The sequence below is a fragment of the Meleagris gallopavo genome, chromosome Z (assembly GCF_905368555.1).
Source record: "Meleagris gallopavo chromosome Z, MGAL_WU_HG_1.1, whole genome shotgun sequence".
Lineage (NCBI taxonomy): Eukaryota > Metazoa > Chordata > Aves > Galliformes > Phasianidae > Meleagris > Meleagris gallopavo.
Genome location: NC_139435.1, coordinates 26,083,691 through 26,097,857, shown reverse-complemented (window position 1 = coordinate 26,097,857; position 14,167 = coordinate 26,083,691). Strand labels below are relative to the sequence as shown.

General features: G+C 41.9%; 1 protein-coding gene across 3 annotated transcripts in view; it reads right to left on the bottom strand.

The window, feature by feature from the left end:
- Window positions 1–14,167, bottom strand: part of KANK1 (KN motif and ankyrin repeat domains 1) — a 118,427-nt gene that overhangs the window by 90,240 nt on the left and 14,020 nt on the right. For 2 of the 3 annotated variants that reach the window (XM_085213075.1, XM_085213076.1), the window contains exon 2: window positions 270–402. The gene's annotated coding sequence lies outside the window, so the exon portion shown is untranslated. Of the gene's footprint in view, window positions 1–269; window positions 403–9,211; window positions 9,319–14,167 lie in introns of all 3 variants that reach the window. The other variant, XM_085213074.1, reaches the window with a different exon arrangement.

Genomic DNA, 14,167 nt, shown 5'->3' with positions numbered 1-14,167 from the left:
GGCAATCTAATGGAAGGGTACATGTATAAATAGAACTGGTCATCCAGGGAAAGATAACAAGTTACTTCTTCACTGCATCATTTTTTAGCTTACTGGGGTAATATTTTATCCTTACAGGCAAATAGTGACATCTGGTCCAGTGTAATACACAGTACAGACATCACAATAGTATGATTTACTACGGACTCAGAGATGGACTGGGACAGTCCATAAGACCACATCTTCATATTTATCATCTTCCCTCTTTCCCCCAGGAAGTCACATCTTACCTTAAAACACTGTAATAAATGCCAGTCCTCTGCTTTCTTTTAGGCCTTTCTGAAGATCAGAAATAAATGCAGAAGATTCATCTAGTTCAATAATTCAGCATCTGACAGCACATTCAGGAACCCGAAAGTCATCCTACAAGATGAGAAATGAAAAGCAAGTAGTCATTATACATGTTGGGCAATACATCACATGCTTAAAGCTGCAAATGCCTGGTAAAGCCACGCTGCTAAACAATAACAAAATTAACCTTTCATATCTGTGACTGTTCTATCATTTTTGGCTTCCAAGATGTAACGCACACAAGCAGTATTTTGATTACCACACCCTAAAGAGAAAGGGTACATCTTGCAAAAGACATCACTCTGTACTGCTTTCCCAGTTTAAATCCTCTTTGTTCAAACAACAGTCCATGTGAATGCACAGAAACAAAGCTTGGAGATGACAGGATACACCAGCCATGTCAGTTAGGGAAACGCAGCAGTGTACAGAATGGCAACCGAGTTCTAATTTGAACTGGGAAATGCAGAAGTCCATGTGAGCTAAGCAGTAAAACCGTATAATTTAGGATGTCTCTGCATATGAAAGACATGGAAGCATTTTATAGACTGCAGTAAAAGAGATGATTGTCTGCTGTCCCACTTCCCTGAGCAGCCTTTATTAGAATTCTTATCTTACAGGGATTTGCACATACTTCCAATGGTTACAGAGTAAAGATGCTTAGACTGCAGTTAACTTCATGCCTACACCACTCTCTGAAATGTAGGACAGTTCCTTCCTTTTATTCCAGCAGTTCAGATAAGATGTTCTGCCAACAACGTTTAGACAATTTATTTCTGACTTCCAACTTGCTTGGCCTGTTTTAACTCATAAAAAAGCAAACTTCCCAAAACCATGAGTGCACAGAGACACCAAGGCCCCTGTTCTCGCAATGGTACATCCCACCATGCAATCATTCACAGGTACAGTCCAAGGCAGTTGCACACCAAAGCAGTGCTGGACACTCACCATATGCAAATGTTGACATTTACACAATGCTGGGAGGACATCTGATAGCTACTTAGTGAGGAGACAGGAGAATAATCTGTCAAGTATGGCTTCAAGAGTCCTGAAGATTCTTCTCCCCAATCCCCCACTGTAAAAAGACACTTATCCATGTTTTAACTGCATGTTTCACTAAAGCTTTGGTATGAGAACATAAATTTTTGACCCAACCTGTTAAGCTTACATTTCTGTTTTATGGAATACAAAATAATTATTTTTACTATAATACACTGGCACTCAAAACAAGTCCTCAAAACATATCAGTGCATCCACATATGGGCTGTTCTAATCCCAAAGTGTTTACAGAACAGCCTACTAAGGGAAACTGTCTTCACAAGCTAAAATACCACTTATTTTTCTTCAGACACAAAAGCTCGCAATCCTGACTTGCAAGACTCAATCCTATCATGCAAGAAGTTGCACAGGGGAGGCAGAAGATCAGCTGGGTTAAGTCACTGCCTTGTAGCCCAACTGAAACAAAATCAAATTGCATAGGTAGTGCTGGCAAGAATACATCCTTGTAAGGATGTGGTCTGAGAATGCAAGGAGAGAATAAGGAAGGTGCAACTGGATCTGAACTCCAGTGACTCTGAGAATGAAGAACTTCCCATTGCAAGATAAGAACAACGCGTACAGGTCCATAATATCTGATGAGATGCATCTGAGGGTTCTGAGGAAACTGTTGGATTAACTTGTTATGCCACTATCCCTCATATTTGAAAAGCTGTGGTGGTCTGATGACTGGAAAAGGAAAATTATAACCCATTTTTAATAAGGGAGAAAAAAAGTAATGGAGCAGATTCTCCTGGATCTGCACAGAACAAAGCAGCAATCTGTGACTGCCAACATGACTTCACCACGGACAAATAATACCTTCAGTTTCATGGCCTCCTGCAACAGGAGCAGCACTGGTGGAGACTGAATAGAGGAAGAGCAACTGGAATTATCTACCTGGGCTTGCGCAAAGCCTTTGACACTGTTCTGCATGAGAGGCTGTGGTTGCCCCAACCCAGAAGTGCTTGAGGCCAGGCTGGACGGAGCTTTGACCTACCTGCTCTATTGGAAGGTGTCCCTGTCCACAGCAGAGGGTTGGAACTACATAGGTCTTTAAGTCTCTTCCAACCCAATCAAATCTATGATTCTACAGTTTTAAATGATGTAGCTTCATTTAGGTCTGTCTGTGAGGGTGGGAGTATGTGATAAGTCTGCAGGAGAACTCAAGTAGAAGATCCTCCACATCCCTAAATGTAACATCTGCTGAAGGAAAAAAAGACAGAAATCCAAAAGCCCCAAATGTTCCCTTTGGTAGGCTTTAAAATGGTATTCAGTGTTTTTAAGTAACCCTCAGGAAGTGAGAGTCCATTTCTTCTTCCTTCCATCTAACGCTTCCGCAATATGTTCAAATACACATTCAACCATTCATGCAAAATATGAACGTTTATACACATGCTGCCTACTATAAAACAGTTGTTACATTTCAATAGGAGTGCATTCCAAGACTATTTAAAAATATATTTATCCATCTAATGTTAAAAAAGTATAATGCACAAGGAAGCTTGACCACAGAACACAGTTACATCCTTGGAACTACATATTCATATGTAACATGAAGCACCAATCAGTGTGTTTCTGTATAACCTCCTATTGCCCAGTTTTGTAGAAAATATTACACCAGACTCCAGTAAGAGCCTCAGTTTGACACTTCAAGATTTTCCCTTCATCTTCAAGACATTCAGTCACAGTTACACATGCAGGATGATGTTTCAAGGGTGCAATAAAACTGTATTTCAAATATCTGTTACCATACCCAGAGTGTTATGTGCCCACAACACGATGTCAAGATTGTTCAGATATTACTCATGAGTCAATTTTGACTCAAAATATTTTCTCTTTGGCTGTCCTCCCACAGCCATCATATCCATATCAGGTCAATCTGTACCAGGTAGTCTGTGTAATTCAGCTGAAGCAAGTTTTTATGCCGACATCTGGGGCAGATCAGTTTGACAGCAAAACTACATGACCATAAAAGCCAGGACTCCATAGCTCCAGCTTCAAGATGAAGTGACAACTTTAAGAATCAGACATCCCCGAGAAGCAGAAAAAGAGAATCAGAAATCCTTTGGGAGATAAGATTTATCACATACTTTGTCATTTTCCATGCCAGAAAAAAAAAAAAAAGAAAAAGTTTTGCCTTTTAGCCCAAATAATCACAACAAATGCAATCATTTGACTCCTACACATCCGAGCCCCGCCAAAACAAAAAACGTGCTGCACACCCATTTTCCCTTAAGGACAGAATAAACCACACCTAACAGGTGTTAATCAAAACATCAAACATTAGAAAAACATACTGACACAATGGAGATTTAAAAATATATATGCAACACTCCAAGCACGATTTAGATCTGTATAAAATGGATTTATGTTTTTTGTATCAAAAAGTAATTGTTCTTCTGAACTGCCTTGCAAATGGCAATTTAAATGCAACCCCAGGAAGAAAACTGACTTACTGATTATAAGAACTGTGTGCTAAGTAGAGGCAAAGAAAAGCAGAAATGAGAACTGACATAGAAAATCAATTAAGGAGAGATATTACATATACCAAGAGGAGCAAATCTGCTGATAAAGTTGTCATCTTTACAGGAAGCTCTACCCTTGAGAATACTTCCCATTTAAACAAAGCTGGCTATGCAACAGATTCTGCAAACTTGCACAGACTTTTCATGGAAACTCTTTGTATTTCACAGGCATATTCCAGCTTGACAAGTTCTCCACAGATCGGTAACACACAGCTCAATCTTCTCTTTTCCATTTTAATATTGTTGTACACTCTTCCCACGTGCACCTCCCTCCAGCAGATGTTCAGATTCTCCTACCTGAAAAGGAATTTATGCTGGTCTAAAATAACACCAGCCTCCTCAACTGCAGGGACACACCTGGATAACATATTGAGATATGCCATAGATATTGTGTGTGACACTCTGAAGTCAGTTAAAGATGTACTGCATAGTGCCAAATGGGAAATCACACTCTTGCTGAGGAATAAGCGTTTTGAAATCAGTTCATATAATCAATTTATATTTGAAGGTAGCATTTCCCAAGGTAAAGACACTGTCTCCTATTGAATATATGTGGTAGATATGGACAGAAAGCCACCATATATTCAAAAGTAATATTCAATCTTGATATATTTCACTGGCATAAGACCTCATAATTGCTAAAGAAAAAAGGCTCTGTCTGCATGGCACAAAGCACCATGCTAATTAATCTTGGAGACACTAATTAATGTGGCAGGCTGCCATGATAACACGACTACACTGATGCCTTGGGTATCTGTCTTTGCCAACATATCATGCTATTTGGTCAAATATACCCCCAAGCACTGTCATTCACATGAAAGAGGAGTCTCACACCAAGGAGCTCCTACAGAAGGGCATTTCCTCTCAGGAGATGCCACAAAGGTCTCAAATTTAAATAAAATCCATAGTAGACAACACCAAGCTATACTTTACATTAATTCTTACCAAATAGCAAAATAATTTGTTTTTATCATGGAGGGTGTTGGGCTACTAGGAGAAAGGCCATGAGAAGGTGTACTTGTGGACACTCTCCTTGCCCTCAGCAAGGAAGTTTTAGGGCAGCATCTCAGAGGCCAACTTTAACAGTGGTGACAGTCAGCCAATCCTTCAGCTATGGCCATTCACTCCATGACAATTCAATTCCCCATCTCAAGACAGAGCGAGGAGGTATGCTCGTACGTGCTCATGTAAATGTTCACAAGCTAGTACATTCCAAATTGCAGATAAAGGAGCCACTGTAGTTGTTAGCGCATTAAAAAAACCTAGTGTTGCCAAACACCACGGCTTTCCTTTTAATGTTATGGTGATAAAACAAGTCTTGGGCTAAAGCCAAAGCTACCTTATCTGTTATAACTGATGCCTCCTATTGGAACAGAGATCAGCTCTTCACATACTGCAAATGGACTTTGAACTTTTTGTGACTTGTTAGAACACACCATAAGGAATAACATGCTTTGTAGCAGCTTGAAGCACTGCTCCAATAGGAATTGGTCTCTGAACAACCAGAAAGCAAGAGGAAAGAGGAACATTTGGCACATAATACAACCTGCAACAGAACATAGCCAGCCCAATAGCGCAGAATGAATATACAAAGGTCATTTACTGTGGCACAAAGCAAGCACAAGTCAGAGAAAAGTGTTTTACTGCTAATCTGAACAAGCAGTTTCAGTGTCTGAACAGCCCCTGACCTATACCTCACTCCTCAATCCACACCTAAAACCAGACCTTTCCTGGCCAGTCCTAATTCCAGGACTAGAAGGATGGCCTCTCTTAAACCAAGCATGCCTTCTGCAAAGCACAGCCCATGAATTTATGCATGAGTTACTTTAGCAACAGGACTCATATTGCTGGTAAGTGGGATACACAAGCGAGAGCCAGTCCTGCCTGCCAGGTTCTAATTTCAATTAGTTTGCACAGGTAGCAGCGCCTGAAAGGACAGCTTCATCTTGGTCCCTGGTTTGCACTGTATCTAACTGAATCCTTCTAGACCCATAGAGAAAGTGATCAGTTTGAACAAGCAGGCTGTTCAATAAAGTACAAGGACAACTGTTATTCTCAGAAAGCACCCTATTTTCCTACAGCACGGAGCCACATAAGCCACATCAAACTTCTGAGCTCTCTTTGCTCTTATCAGATAAGACAAGCATTCAAAACCACCAGGAGTACCACTGTCAAATGCCAATCCTACGCTACTGGAAAAATCATTATTGGAAAAAATCAATCATTAGTTTATTAGAAATTGAATAACATTTGATAAGTATGTGTTAGAACAGCAATTCTCACACTTGGATGCGAAACGCATCAGCTAATGAAAAACTGAAGGATGTCAAAAACACCTTTGCTATATGATCACTCTCAAAGAGTCTAAGTTTTTGCTCCGCAGGCATTTAACGCATATGTGTAATAGAGACAACAGAAAAACTGTCTCTTTCAAAAGATCTAGATTTGTTGTTTTTGTTTTTGTTTTTAATCCAAAGGCTGAAAATTTGCAAATGATACACAGTAACACTTTAATAAAGTGTTAGGTCCTTCGCTGGTCTCTAATCAACAAGACTGGTCCAGATTCAGTAGTACAATCCACATGATGAAAAGCAGAATTCATCTCCGACTTTCTGAAATATGATCTTCACTTGACAAGAAAAACAGTTCTGAGACACAACTAGTGCTCTGGGGGAGATTTTAAGCTGGTAAACAGAAACTTCAGCTTTAACCAGAAAAAGGTAACTTCTGGAAAGACTCATCACAAGTATCCAACAGGATACTTCAGGAGTGTCACAACTGAAACAAGTTGCCTGGAAGTTGTTCAAGAAATAAATTAAACTGAGATGAGAAGATGATCTTCACTTAATCTGTCTTCAGCATCTATGCACTAGTTACATTATTTTTTTTTTTTAAACACTCTTTATCTAGTTACATCCCTTGCTTTGGGGCATTACCATAACATGAAACTCCTCTGACAAGCAAGGAAGTACCTAATAAATCTGGTTTTGCTTCCTTGAGGATACCAGAGATTAGGAAAAGGTGTGAAGGTCATCCTTTTGTCCATAAGTGAAAAAGAACTGGGAGGGTGGAGAATGAAACCGAAAGGAGCTATAAAATATTATCTTGCTTGGTCAATTACTACCTGCAGTTGGGACACAGGTGAGGGAGACAGGCTGCTCCTGATGACAGAGGTCCCATCAGAGCTGGTCAAACAGGAGGGGAGGAGAAGAACTCTGTCAGCTTGCAAGTATAAAGATGCTTCAGTAAGCAGTCTTAACAGTCATGAAGAGCTGATTGCCATTACCTCCAGAAATGACAGTTTTGGGGCCCATTATGTTTACAAGAGCTTGAGCTGTTAATTGTTGGACTTCAAGCAACAGAAAACAACCCTTCGTAAAAACTGCCCTTCCTTTGTGTGTTTCCCCATACCCAAGAGAAATGAGAACACCTCCAAGCTGTCAGGTATCACCACATATATTCATGAGTGTAACACAGCTGCAGCTAAAAACAAAATATACATAAAGCAGTTAATGTGCGTTAACCATTTCAAGAAGCTGTACAGTGGGGAATCCATATCTCTTGCATGCATCTCCACATCCTGCTCCTCTTTGCCTTGGGTCTGGCGAAATCCTGAGGCTTCAAGCTGGCAGGAAAAGGCAACAAGACTAATGTCTCCCTCTGGCATTAAAGTAAACCTCAGCGAAGTCACTCTGCTTTTTCATACTTGCCTTCCCCAGGTACTTGTGGGATTTTTCCAACAGATCTTATTGCCATTTCCTTAGGAATATATGTTTTGGCACATCACTAACAGATAGGATTTTTAGAAGGGTCATTGTAGAATAATCTCAAATCAAGCACTTCTCAGAAAAATCCCTCAGTACTCCATCGTATGCACACTTCTGTTACATTTCTACAAAACGTCTCACACCAAACCAAGATGTAAATGAATATGCCATATTTCCAGCCTAATCCTTTGAAGACAGAATTAGTGAACCTCCTGAGCTGCACAGTAACTAATCTGCAGAAGTATAAACAATTATACATCACTGAGGGCTCCTGCCATGGCAGTGCTGCTTCTTTTGTGCAAAAGGAAAAAAAAGGAACAAGACATCACTAGATGGTCTGAATCAATGACTTAAGTAGAAAAAAGCTAAGACCAAACTCATTCCACATTTATCATTTGTGGAGAAAACTAGTCCACAAGACTAAGAAATGCATGTATCACATTTATAAATTGAGTTTCCCAATAAGGGGTTATCGACAAAAAAAAAAAAAGGGGGGGGCATTCTTATGTACTGGGTGACCAGAAGCAGTAAGCAAATAAATGCATGGCCTTTGAAGGAATAGACAGATTATTCTCCAGAGTCTCACCAGTAGCCCTTAAAAAAAAGTTTTTCTCAATAGCATTTCAAGGGAAATTCGACATTTCAATGAGACATTTGAGTGCATCCTTCAAAAATTGAGCATGAGAGCAAGTAGCTAGTCTTAGTCCTAAAAAAAAAAAAAAGTAAAAAGAACAGCAATAGGAATACATGCAGCACCAGTCTGGATACTCTTATTGAAACTGTTATCATATCTAGCATGCTCAGCAATGCCACAGATCAGAAAATGTTCAAAAATAAGGTCAGCACAAGTCTCAATACTCCTGTACCTTTCATTAAAAAAATAGGGAGACAACCACTGTAATAACACTACACACTGGATCTGCAGGCTCCAAACGTTGGGAGCTGTAGTCTAACACTACCTAACCTCTTGAACTAGATAGGAGGAGGAAGGGAACATATACACAGATTGATTTTAAAACACACTTCCCTCGAGCAGCCAGGAGGAGTCATGCAAAACTGCAGAAATCCTCTCTTATGCACACAGTCCACACAACACAGAGGTGACAGAGCAAAGCAGCCCCAACCCAATCTCCTTGTAAAGCTGTAGACTTTCATTGCAGCCAGCAGAGCTGGGGCAGGGAGAGGGCAGGGGAAGAGATGAGGCAGCAAAGAGCTTTGCAGTGTTGCTTAATGTGCCAGAGTGCTGTGGATGGAAAGTAAAACACCGTGATGGCTGTGCACCGGCTCCTGCCCCACAGGCTGCTCTGCGTGGGGCTGTGCACAGTCTGGTCCCCACAGGGCACTGCTGAGAGAGTTTCTCACACACACATGCAGTTTGCAATACTTCCATTGATAACGTACAGCCATTCATACATAAGCCACTCCACACCACAAGCTCATTCACATTTAGGTATAATTAAGCCTCCTGTTAGATTGCAACATTTAAACCTACTCAGCAACACAAAATCCATCAGTTCTCATTACTTCGCAAGAAAGAAAAACGACTGAACTCACAGGGTCGTTAGTCCACAGTTTCCCTTGAGCACACGGTGCATCACTGAAGTGCAACTCCTGAAAACAGTAACTTGACCTCCTCGGGAAGGTGGGCGGTATTATACAAGCTGAAACGTTAGAAACATGCATAATTACGCCGGGTATTTGCTACACATTCTTTCATCCTTGAACAGATATGAATGGAAAAGTCACACTGACACTCCAGGCATAGATGATGTCCAAACCATCAATTAGGAAGATTTTTCACGAGGCCCTGAGAGAGAACAAAAGTTTTTAGAGCAGTTGTTTTCTCTGGACTTCGCAGTTACAACGCCAGCACCTCCAGCACAGAGCAGGGCTCTGCAGCTCCCCGGCCCTGCGACAGCTCAGCCCGCCGCTTTGTTCCTCAGTGACCTCGGGCATGCATGGGTACAGCGCCAGCAGAGACGCCTGCCAGGACACCGCCCATCCTGTCACCAATCATCCACCCCTTCCTGCACGGTGCCATCTCTCCCACACACCTTTGCCTTTTCCTCAGTGCAGCCATGTGCAGGCAGCCTTCTTCTCCCGTCTAGAAAAGCAGCATTTACTTTTGAGTTTTGGGCCGCAGAACCAGAAGGCTGAGTGCTGCGAACCAGTAGCTCCGGTCAGAGTCCAGGGAAATGCATGCTTTCCCAATTTTTACAGGTGTCTCACAGAACACAACACATTTTTTCCTTAACAGGGAGATCACACAGCTCCTAATGACAGAGGAAAACTGCACACATGTTTAACCACAGAGTTCTCCCGCCACATTAAGTCTTCCTACTCCTCCAACTCAAGGCTATGTCATGCTCCTGGACAAGGGTGATGCAGCAACACCTACAGCTGCCATGATCTCAGTTCACCTCTGTTATTTTAGTAACATCTACATATTGTTGATGTGAGCAGCTCACTCGCTCATTCTCTTCCCGCAAAGGGGGCTGAATTAAGAACACAGCCTATCTTGGGAATGAAATACAAGTGTGGGACGCACAGTATTTATTTCAGCTAATTCCCCATGCTCTATGGGCAGCATGTCCTTATGGAGGGATAGATGAATTATTCTAGAACAATTTGTTTGTATTTCAAACAGCCCTACTCTTTCTTCCTTTTTTGTTTGTAGACTTCCAAAGCTTTTGAAGGTCACAGCAATGAATATATTGAATTGCCTCTCAAGGTCTCAGAGCCTGCTCTGGATACAACTCACAGCTTCCAAGATGTATGTTTCCCCTATATACAGGGTAAGTATAGCTGTCAGGGAACATGAGTTGTCACAGTGATCACATAAAAAGTATAAACTCTATTTTTTAAAAAAGCTCATTTCACATGTACCTGAAAATGCAAGATAAGATTGTCAAGCTATCTTTAACTGGGGATTTTTTTCTTTCTTTAGCTTTTGCAAAGAGTGGTTTGTTCAGAGGTTAAACCATGCACACTTTTTTTTTTTGTTTACAGACTCCTGAAAACTACATGGAGCTTTATTCTGTGATTTCTCACCTTCCTTCTTATGACTTAGTCAGTTAAAAGAGGACTGAGCAGCCTTCCTAAGCTTCACCTAGGTTACCTGCTTAAAGTGACTGAGCCATACAATGGTTTGTAGTCAAGAAACAATTAGCATTTACAGCACAGAAATCCCTACAGAGCAAATGCCCAAGCTTACAACAAGCCCTGGTTGGAATCATTTCCTTGCCACTACCAACAGGAATTTCTACAGCCTTTTTCAATATTTGCTCTTCAAGTAAATACTTGAGAAGGGAAAGTCAATACTGTAGTTTTAAGGTTCCAATTTAGAAGTGGTTTGATAACAACTTCAAGACATCCTGCCAGGAAAGAGTAGTTGGAACACAGAACTAATTTGGGCCTGTCAGTTACACTCTTTCTCCTGTGTTGTTCACAAAGCCCAGACAAATACCTTACCCGTGGACAGACCTGGGGGCCTTACACAAATATTTCATATTCCGCTGCAAGCTTAGGCACATTACATAAACATCTGGAGTACCCACTAAAAATGTGAACACTCCCCCTTAGCCCTGCAGTATGCATCTTCATGACACTGTTTCATAAACCTCTCCCTGAGAAAAAGAAAACAATATTGCAGAGGGCGTCCATCCAATAGTGCTGTAATCTATAGCCTGTCCGTACACACACCAGGGGTTGGAGAGAAAAGGGGGAGAGGGGTCTCAGGTGCACAAACAAACTCTTCCAAACCCACTTACCAGTGCTTCACTTCTGAGAAGAAGAAAGAGCCTTGCATTATTAGTAAGAGACTGTTTCCAGAACGGTACAGATGACTGCTCTGGGGGAAGGAGCAGCAAGAACTACCTACTTAAGTCTCCCTAGAGTCCTGTTTGGAAGTGTTCTGAGAACGCAGAATCTAAGACAGTGTTGAAGTCATCCTGGTGTAGACCTCCACAGAGGTTTTCAGGAGCTCTGAAAGCCACAGTATCTGCATGCAACAACTACAGCTCTGAAGGCCTCTGTGTATGCCAGTCCATAATTAATGAGCAAGTTGCTCAAAAGGCAGCAGATACTTTGGTACCACAGCTCTCAGCACATCTGGATTTAAATCAAGAGCTACTTGCTGCATAAGCCAAGCTATAAGCAGGGTAAGGCTTACAACCCTCCCTGGAAGAGCATCCCAAAGTCCTAAAACAACAATATCAGCACCGTCAGCCTCATCTGCTACAGTGCCTGCAGAATCACAGCTACTACCCACTGGCTAGGCACAATTCTTTACACTTTCAAACCTGTAGAGAAGCTGTAATGTTACTGCATGCTTCAACAACTGCTTAACAGATGCATTTTGATTACCTCAGAACATACCCTCTACAGAACAAAGGAAATGAGCTTTCTCTGCAGTGTTGCTGAACAGAAGAGCACCGAACCTGCTGGCATCACAAAGCAGTAGCAAACAGACAGCTAACATGACAAGCCATCATTCACATTTTACTGCAGTGAGAAATACGTGCTTTAAAAATACATGAAATCAATGCATAGATTAAATATGAAAGAAACTGTCCTTGAGAGCTGGATGCTCTATGATCATGTTTCAAAGCAATGCGGTATCCTTCAGTTAATCTTTTGGGAAAACCATCCTGGATAGCCCGCTGTGATGTGATTAACACAGGAATTCAGGCCTCTCTGTTCTGACCTTACACAGAAACCTCAGGGGTCAAGAGAAGCTTATATCAGCATTGTAGCAAAACACATACATCTGAGCTATCAACATAAGCCTCCAGTAACAACAGGACCAAGTTTCCAGGGGGACCAAGGCACGGGATGTTCACATACTCTCTCTAATAGGGCCACAAAACATCTACACAGCTGTTAATGAAAAGCTGTTCTAAACAGTTGTAGGAATCCCATTTTTGCTAGGCAGAAAGACTTGATTCTAAATTTCCATATTCTATTCTCAACAAATACCTGTGCCCTATCAAAACAGTAACAAGAAATAAAGGAGTGCTTCCTTAAAGCAACTACTAATGAACAAAATGAAGCAGAGAAGCTATTTCTTGTTCCAACAGTTGAGTGGTAGGGAGAGAGAGAGGGAGGGTTAGGGGGAGATGTATTTTTATTGTTGTTTTAGCCGACCCCCTTCCTCTCTTCCCCCCCCCGCCTTTCTTCTTCGGGCACATCAAAGCAAATCCTTGGATATTCCTGATATATGCAAACTAAACTGCCTGGCAGCAGTAATGCTACTTCTTGCCCGTGATACTGAAGTGGCCATGCCATCCCCAGCAGTGACCCACAGAGACTGCACTGGGGAAAGCAGAGAAGTCCAGGTGTGACTACCACTGCTGTGCTCTGCAAAAACCTTGAGCCCCAGGAGGACAGCAGGTGAAAATTTAGACTGAATTCCAATCAGCCTCCTTGGTATAAATAGCCTCAGGGCAGCTAACATCAGGCCATGAAAAGAGATTATCAGATGAGGTTTTTTCTCCTCATTCTTACTCTTTGCAACTTGAGAAGCGTGAAAGAGGACACCCGCTAGCAAGAAGGCTAATTAATTCCTCCTCACCCCAGTGATGCAAAGTGCAAAGCTTCTGGTTGCAGACTGTGTGCTGATCTAGGAACAAGCACTCAGTAACACTGCAAGTTAAGAAGCTTGACTTATTCAGAAGAACAGCATCAGAGGACACAAACATTTTTGCAAGAATCATTCCCACCATCAGCTGCAAGAAGAGATGAGAGAAAAGCAGCTTCACTCTTGGCTACGTTCATTTTGAAGCACATTAATCTAATCTCTGTCACAGATATTTTGATTAGGGGGTCACTCAGCACAAACAGAGATGCTTTTAAGAGGATGACTATGTGAACTGCATTGCCTCTTGGGTAAACAGATTTCCCTGAAATAAGCAGCCTCTAGACAGGTTGTAGGAGGGAAAAAGGCCTTGCTTATCAAAGGCACAACCCACACACTGATTGCAGGTGCTCGCCACTGCAAGACATCAGCTAAAGCAGCCAGAAGCAAGGGAGTGATGGCTTTGCAGTCATAGGTGCTCAGTTAACAAAAGTCTCTGGAACTAGCAGTATGACAAGAGATGAGAAGAAACAATGGAAGAACACCAGCAGGACTCACAAAGCTTTCGTCCCACAGTAGCGCAGATCCCAAGCTGACTGCAACTGGCAGCAGTCTGCTTGCCCAGCACAGCTGCTCTGCAAGCATACCAAGAAGAAAAGCTCCAGCAGCAGGAGCTAACTCCTGTCTGTCACCAGGCATACACTGCCCTACGCCAAGCAGCACCCGAAAACCTGAAGAACAAATCCACCTGCAAGAACACACACTAAAAATCCAAACAACATTCACAGTTCTCATTTTATATGTGACTGCTGTCCCTCCGTTTGGCTAGGACACAACGAAGCACACAATTACCCAAATTTGTTCTAGGATTTCAGATGAGGCAGGCCAACCTATAAGCTCAGGTCAACTCTAGTCCCATCATCCTTCTCTGGTTG